The sequence below is a fragment of the Macaca thibetana genome, chromosome Y (assembly GCF_024542745.1).
Source record: "Macaca thibetana thibetana isolate TM-01 chromosome Y, ASM2454274v1, whole genome shotgun sequence".
Taxonomy (NCBI): domain Eukaryota; kingdom Metazoa; phylum Chordata; class Mammalia; order Primates; family Cercopithecidae; genus Macaca; species Macaca thibetana.
This window is the reverse complement of record NC_065599.1, coordinates 12,313,330-12,320,798: the sequence shown is the minus strand read 5'-3', so window position 1 is coordinate 12,320,798 and position 7,469 is coordinate 12,313,330. Positions and strand designations below refer to the sequence as shown.

Below are 7,469 nucleotides of genomic sequence, written 5' to 3'. Positions count from 1 at the left end.
CTCAGCCTCCCGAGTAGCTGGGACTACCGGCGCCCACCACCACGCCCGGCTAATTTTTTGTATTTTTAGTAGAGACGGGGTTTCACCGTGTTAGCCAGGATGGTCTCGATCACCTGACCTGGTGAGCCGCCCGCCTCGGCCTCCCAAAGTGCTGGGATTACAGGCGTGAGCCACCACATCTGGCCTAATTTTTGTATTTTTAGTACAGATGCGGTTTCCCCATGTTGGCCAGGCTGGTCTTGAACTCCTGACCTCGTGATCTGCCCACCTCAGCCTCCCAAAGTGCTGGGATTACAGGCGTGAGCCACTGCGCCCGGCCTGATTTAACCATTTTCACAACACACGGACACTTTTGGAAAGGTTTTGCCTTTGTAAACCAAAAAATATTGTAACTGTCTTTGCAAGAATTCTTAACTGAGAGTCAGGCACGGTGGCTCACACCTAGAATCGCAGCCCTTTGGGAGGCTGAGGCAGGTCTGAGGTCAGGAGTTCGAGACCAGCCTGACCAACATGGCACACCCCGTCTCTACTAAGAAGACAAAAATTAGCCGGGCGTGATGGCGCATGCCTGTAATCCCAGCTACTCAGGAGGCTGAGGCCAGGCACAGTGGCTCACGCCTGTCATCCCAGCATGTTGGGAGGCCGAGGAGGGTGGATCACCTGAGGTCTGGGGTTCGAGACCAGCCTGACCAACATGGTGAAACCCCGTCTCTACTAAAAATACAAAAATTATCCAGGCATGGTGGTGGGCATCTGTTATCCCAGCTATTCAGGAGGCTGAGGCAGGAGAATCATTTGAACCTGGGAGGCGAGGTTGCGGTGAGCTGAGGTTACACTACTGCACTCCAGCCTGGGCAACAGAGTAAGACTCTGTCTCAAAAATAAATAAATAAATAAATAAAGGCCGGGCGCGGTGGCTCATGACTGTCATCCCAGCACTTTGGGAGACCAAGGCGGGTGGATCACCTGAGGTTGGGAGTTCGAGACCAGCCTGACCAACATGGAGAAACCCCGTCTCTACTAACAATACAGAAATTAGCTGGGTGTGGTGGTGGGGGTCTGTAATCCCGTCTATTCAGGAGGCTGGGGCAGGAGAATTGCTTGAAGCCAGGAGGTGGAGGTTGCAGTGAGCTGAGATTACATTACTACTACACTCCAGCCTGGGCAACAGAGCAAGATTCTGCCTCAAAAATTAATTAATTAATAATTAATAAGTATTAATTAATGATAACTAATAATTAATTATTAATTGATGATAATTAATAATCAATTAATGGTGATAACAATTAATAATTGAATAATAATGGATGATAATTAATAATTAATAATTAATTAATATATTTGGCAGATAGGTGCTTGGGAAGTGAGGAGTGCTGGTCAGTCAGGTCTGAGATGGAATCACAGTAGGTTATGATGGTATAGGGTTGGAGACCCAGGTTTTATCAAGCAGATGAGGCCTCCAGTTAGCAGGCTTGAGAGGGACTAGATTGTAAATGTGTCTCCTCTCTTTTCTTTTTCTTTTTTTTTTTTTTTTGAGACAGAGTCTCACTCCATCGCCCAGGCTGCTGGAGTGCAGTGGCGTGATCTCCGCTCACCACAACCTCCACCTCCCAGGTTCAAGCGATTCTCCTGCCTCAGTCTCCTGAGTAGCTGGGATTACAGGCGTGCGCCACCACACCCAGCCGATTGTAAATATTTCCTATTCAGACTTAAGATCTGTGTTGGGCCAGGCACAGTGGCTCATGCCTGTAATCCCAGCACTTCGGGAGGCCGAGGTGGGTGGATCACCTGAGGTCCGGAGTTCGAGACCCGCCTGGCCAACATGGTGAAACCCGTCTCTACTAAAAATACAAAAATTAGCCGGGCGTGGTAGACGCCTGTAATCCTAACTACTTGGGAGGCTGAGGCAGGAGAATCGCTTGAATCCGGGAGGCAGAGGTTGCGGTGGGTTGACATCACGCCACTGCACTCCAGCCTGGGTGACAGAGCGAGACTCCACCTCAAAAATTAAAATAAAATAAAATAAAATAAAATTATAATAAAATAAAATAAATAGACTGGGCGCAGTGGCTCACGCCTGTCATCCCAGCACTGTGGGAGCCCGAGGTGGGTGGATCACGAGGTCAGCAGATTGAGACCATCCTGGCCAACACGGTGAAACCCCGTCTCTACTAAAAATACAAAAACTTAGCCGGGCGTGGTGGCGGGGACCTGTGGTCCCAGCTACTCGGGAGGCTGAGGCAGGAGAATGGCGTGAACCCGGGAGGCGGAGCTTGCAGTGAGCTGAGATCACGTCACTGCCCTCCAGCCTGGGCCACAGAGCGAGACTCCGTCTCAATAAATAAATAAATAAATAAAAAGAGGACTCTCATTTTCCTTCCGTAAGGAAATTCGCTCACCTCCCTTGTTCGACTGAAGATCCTAAGATTTCCATTCCAGAGAGGAAGAGGAATTCCATTCCTTTCTTCTGCCTCACACTCAGAAGCAGGGAGTTCAGCTCAGAGACACCAAGAAGAATCTAGAAAGACAGGCCTGGCTGGGTTTCCTCACTCATCCATTAGCCTTAGATCGGACCCTTTTCTGCCAGTTCTGTTTCTACACAGCCGTCTAGACTGTGCTAAACCTAAGCTTGAAAATGAACAGTGTCACGCCTGACACAGTGGCCCACGCCTGTCATTTTAGCACTTTGGGAGGCCGAGGCAGACAGATCGCTGGGGCCCAGGGGTTCGAGACCAGCCTGGGCAATGTAGCGAGAGCTCGTGTGTACAAATAAGTATTTTTAAAAACTGCCTGGGTGCGGTGGCTCACGCCTGTCATCCCAACACTTTGGGAGGCTGAGGCAAGTAGATCACCTGAGGTCAGGAGTTTAACACCAGCCTGGCCAACATGATGAAACTATGTCTACTACAAATTACAAAAATTGTCAGGCACTGTGGCTCACGCCTGTAATCCCAGCACTTTGGAAGACTGAGGTGGGAGGATCACCTGAGGTCAGGAGTTCAAGACCAGCCTGGCCAACATGGTGAGACTTCCGTTTCTAATCAAAATACAAAAATGAGCCGGTAGTGGTGGCGGGCGCCTGTAATCTCAACTGCTCAGGAGGCTGAGGCAGGAGAATCAGTTGAACCCGGAGGCGGAGGTTGCAGTGAGCCGAGATCATGCCACTGCCCTCCAGCCTGGGCGACAGAGTGAGAGCCTGTCTCAAAACAAACAAACAAACCAAAAAAAAAAAAAAAAAAAGAGAAAAGAAGAGAAAAAACAGAGATTTACAGCACCTTCACAGGCTCCTGTTATCACTAATGTAAACCACAAATAAAAATCTAATGCCTACTCAAACATCTGAATGGATCCGTTCCCTCAGCTAAGGATCTTCCACACTTATCCTGAAATAGTCTGGTTTAGACCGTCATAGAGAGCGGGGCCGGACATGCCTCATTACAGCCTCCTGCCTTTAGAATTCAGGCACAGCTGACCAGCATTCACAGGAAAGCCAAGATCGTAAGATTGACGAAACAGGACGGGCGCGGTGGCTCACGCCTGTCATCCCAGAACTTCGGGAGGCGGAGGCGGGCGGATCACCTGAGGTCCGGAGTTTCAGACCAGCCTGGCCAACAGGGTGAAATCCCATCTCTACTAAAAATACAAAAAAAAAAAAAAAGAAAGAAAAAATAAATTATTTGAGTGTGATGGTGCATGCCTGTAATCCCAGCTACTCAGGAGGCTGAGGCAGGAGAACTGCTCGAACCCGGGAGGCGGAGGTTGCAGTGAACCGAGATCGCGCCATTGCAACCCAGCCTGGGCATTGCAGTGATACTATCTCAATTAAAAAAAAAAAAAAAAAAAAAAAAAAAACCAGAGATCATAAGGAAAAAAAAAAGAAAGAAAAAAAACAGAGATCATAAGATTGACAAAACAGGTGAGGCATGGTGGCTCACACCTGTAATCCGAGCACTTTGGGAGTGCAAGGCAGACAGTTCGCCTAAGGTCGGGAATTTGAGACCAGCCTGGCCAGCATGGTGAAACCCCATCTCTACTAAAAATACACATATGAGCCAGGTGTGGTGGGTGGGCACCTGTAATCCCAACTACTCAGGAGGATGAGGCAGGAGAATTGCTTGAACCCCAGAGGCGGAGGTTGCAGTGAGCTCAGACCTCACCACTGCAATCCAGTCTGGGCGACAGAGTGAGACTCTGTCTCAAAAAAAAACAAAAAACAAAAAACAAAAAAAAACGAAACAGGCCTCTGCGTAGCAGCCTTCAGAGAGAATAGATTGCCAATGGTTTTGGCTCAAGTTAAGGTCATTGTTCATTTTAATGCTGAAGGGGTAGGCGGGTGCGGTGGCTCACGCCTGTAATCCCAGCACTTTGGGAGGCCGAGGCGGGCGGATCACGAGGTCAGGAGATCGAGACCAGCCTGGCTAACACAGTGAAACCCCGTCTCTACTGAAAATACAAAAAAACTAGCCGGGTGTGGTGGCGGGCGCCTGTAGTCCCAGCTACTCAGGAGGCTGAGGCAGGAGAATGGCATGAACCCGGGAGGTGGAGCTTGCCATGCCACTGCACTCCAGCCCGGGCGACAGGGCAAGACTCCGTCTCAAAAAAAAAAAAAAAAAAAAAAAAGAGAATGGTGTGAACCTGTGAGGAGGTTGCGGTGAGCCAAGATTGCACCACTGCACTCCAGTCTGGGTGACAGAGCTAGACTCTGTCTCTAAAATACAAAATAAAATAAAATAAAATAAAATAAAATAAAATAAAATAAAATAAAACTGCTGAAGGGGTATCATGAGGCTTGTCCGACCTTCTCTTCCATCATAGTCTCCACCAGTTTTTCATGTTGTCGATGAAAAGAGTCAAACTCTGTGAAATATTTGAAGACATTTATTCTAAGCCAAATATGAGTGACCATGGCCCGTGACACAGCCCTGAGGAGATCCTGAGAACGTGTGTCCAAGGTGGTCGGGGCACAAACTAGTTTTATACATTTTAGGGAGGCATGAGACATCAATCAAATACATTTAAGAAATGCATTGGTTTGGGCCGGGCACGGTGGCTCACGCCTGTCATCTCAGCACTTTGGGAGGCCGAGGCAAACGGATCACCTGAAGTCAGGAGTTCGAGACCAGCCTGGTCAACATGGAGAAACCCCGTCTCTACTAAAAATACAAAATTAGTTAGGCGTGGTGGCACACACCTGTAATCCCAGCCACTCGGGAGGCTGAGGCAGGAGAATGGCTTGAACCCGGGAGGCGGAGGTTGCAGTGAGCTGAGATTGCACCACTGCACTCCAACCTGGGTGACAAGAGCGAAACTTCATCTCAAAAAAAGAAAGAAGAAAAAAAACCCATCTGATAGGAATTTAAGGTTTGTAGGGCATGACTCCCCAGACCTCTTAGATAGGAATTTTGGGGAAGATAAAAAAAAAAAAAAATCAGAGCTTCATACTCAATGTTAACTCCAAAATGCCCTTGGCAGAGAGGAGGGGTGCAATTCGATGGTTGTGGGGGCTTAGAATTTTATTTTTGTTTAACGATAGCTGGCCAGGCACGGTGGCCCATGTCTGTCATCCCAGCACTTTGGGAGGCCGAGGCAGGTGGATCACCTGAGGTCAGGAGTTCGAGACCATCCTGGCCAACGTGGCGAAACCCCATCTCTGCTAAAAATACAAAAATTAGCCGGGTGTGGTGGTGGACGCCTGTAGTCCCAGCTACTCAGCTACTGAGGCAGGAGAATTGCTCGAACCAGGGAGGCGGAGGTTGCAGTGAGCCGAGATGGCGCCACCGCACTCCAGCCTGGGCGACGGAGCGAGACTCCGTCTCAAAACACAAAAAACAAAAGTAGCTAGTAAGTAGCCCCTGAAAAGGACCTCAGTTTGGGAGGTTTTGGTCCAAACCTGGGAGAAAAATAAGACCTGGGGAATTCTTTCTGTGGGCAGAAGAACATGCAGCGTGGGAAACCCAGTCTCATTTTCTTGGAAAGCCTGGTTGTCATCTGTTCTCAGAAGCTTCTTCTCAGCCACTAACCTTTAGGATAAGCTGCCAGACAAGGGACGTTTGAAATCCTGCAACTCACAGCTTCTGGGTAATCCTCGGTCCTACAGAGCTAGAAACCAACCCCTCTGGGCCATGGGATTTTGGTTGTGGAAGTTCTGTGGGCTCCAGAAGAATGAGGGGTTTTTGGTTTTGGTTTCTGTCTTTGTGTTTTTTGAGACAGAGTCTCGCTCTGTCGCCCAGGCTGGAGTGCAGTGGCGCGATCCCAGCTCACTGTAACCTCCACCTCCTGGGTTCAAGGGATTCTCCTGCCTCAGCCTCCCGAGTAGCTGGGACTACAGGTGCCGCCACCTCTCCCGGCTAGTTTTTTGTAATTTTTAGTAGAGACGGGGTTTCACCGTGTTAGCCAGGATGGTCTCGATCTCCTGACCTTGTGATCCGCCCGTCTCGGCCTCCCAAAGTGCTGGGATTACAGGCTTGAGCCACCGCGCCCGGCCGAGACGGGGTTTCTCTATGAGGGTCAGGCTGGTCTCAAACTCCTGACCTCAGGTGATCCACTCACCTCAGCCTCCCAAAGTGCTGGGATAACTTGTCTACATCAATGTCAACAAAAATGTATGAGCCATTGACAAGAAGATCCACCATGGGGCCAGTTGCAGCAGCCTGGGTGAAACATCTTGTTAAGTTTTTGGGAAGATAAACTTCTCTACATCAATGTCAACCAGAAGATATGAGCCTTTGACAAAAAGATCCAACAGCCTGGGTGAAACATCTGGTTGAATTCTCGGGAAGATAAACTTCTCTACATCCATGTCAGCAACAAGGTACAAGTCATTGACAAGTCATTGTCAAGGTACAAGTCATTGACAAGAAGATCCACCATAGTGCCCAGTTCCAGCAACCTTGGGGAACCATCTGGTTGAGCTTTGGGGAACAGAAACTTCTCTACATCAATGTCAAAAGGAAGATACGAGCCATTGACAGTAAGATCCACCATGGTGCCAGTTCCAGCAGCCTGTGTGAAACATCTTAAGTTTTGGGGAAGATAAAGTTGCCTGCATCAATGCCAACAAGAACGTATGAGCCATTGACAAGAAGATCCACCATGGTACCAGTTCCAGCAGCCTTAGTGAGCCATCTTGTGAAGTTTTGGGGAAGATAAACTTCTCTACATCAATGTCAAAAGGAAGATAATAGCCATTGACATCCACCATGGTGCCAGTTCCAGCAACCTGCGTGATACATCTTAAGTTTTTGGGAAGAGAAACTTCTCTACATCCATGTCAGCAACAAGGTACAAGTCATTGACAAGTCATTGTCAAGGTACAAGTCATTGACAAGACGATCCACCGTAGTGCCCAGTTCCAGCAGCCTTGGTGAACCATCTGGTTGAGCTTTGGGGAAGAGAAACTTCTCTACATCAATGTCAACAGGAAGATACGAGCCATTGACAGTAAGATCCACCATGGTGCCAGTTCCAGC

General features: G+C 48.7%; 1 protein-coding gene across 1 annotated transcript in view; it reads left to right on the top strand.

The window, feature by feature from the left end:
* Positions 1–2,205: 2,205 nt before the first annotated feature.
* Positions 2,206–7,469, top strand: part of LOC126947138 (granulocyte-macrophage colony-stimulating factor receptor subunit alpha) — a 58,502-nt gene continuing 53,238 nt past the window's right edge. Inside the window, exon 1 of the mRNA XM_050777762.1 lies at positions 2,206–2,210. The gene's annotated coding sequence lies outside the window, so the exon portion shown is untranslated. The remainder of the gene's footprint in view (positions 2,211–7,469) is intronic.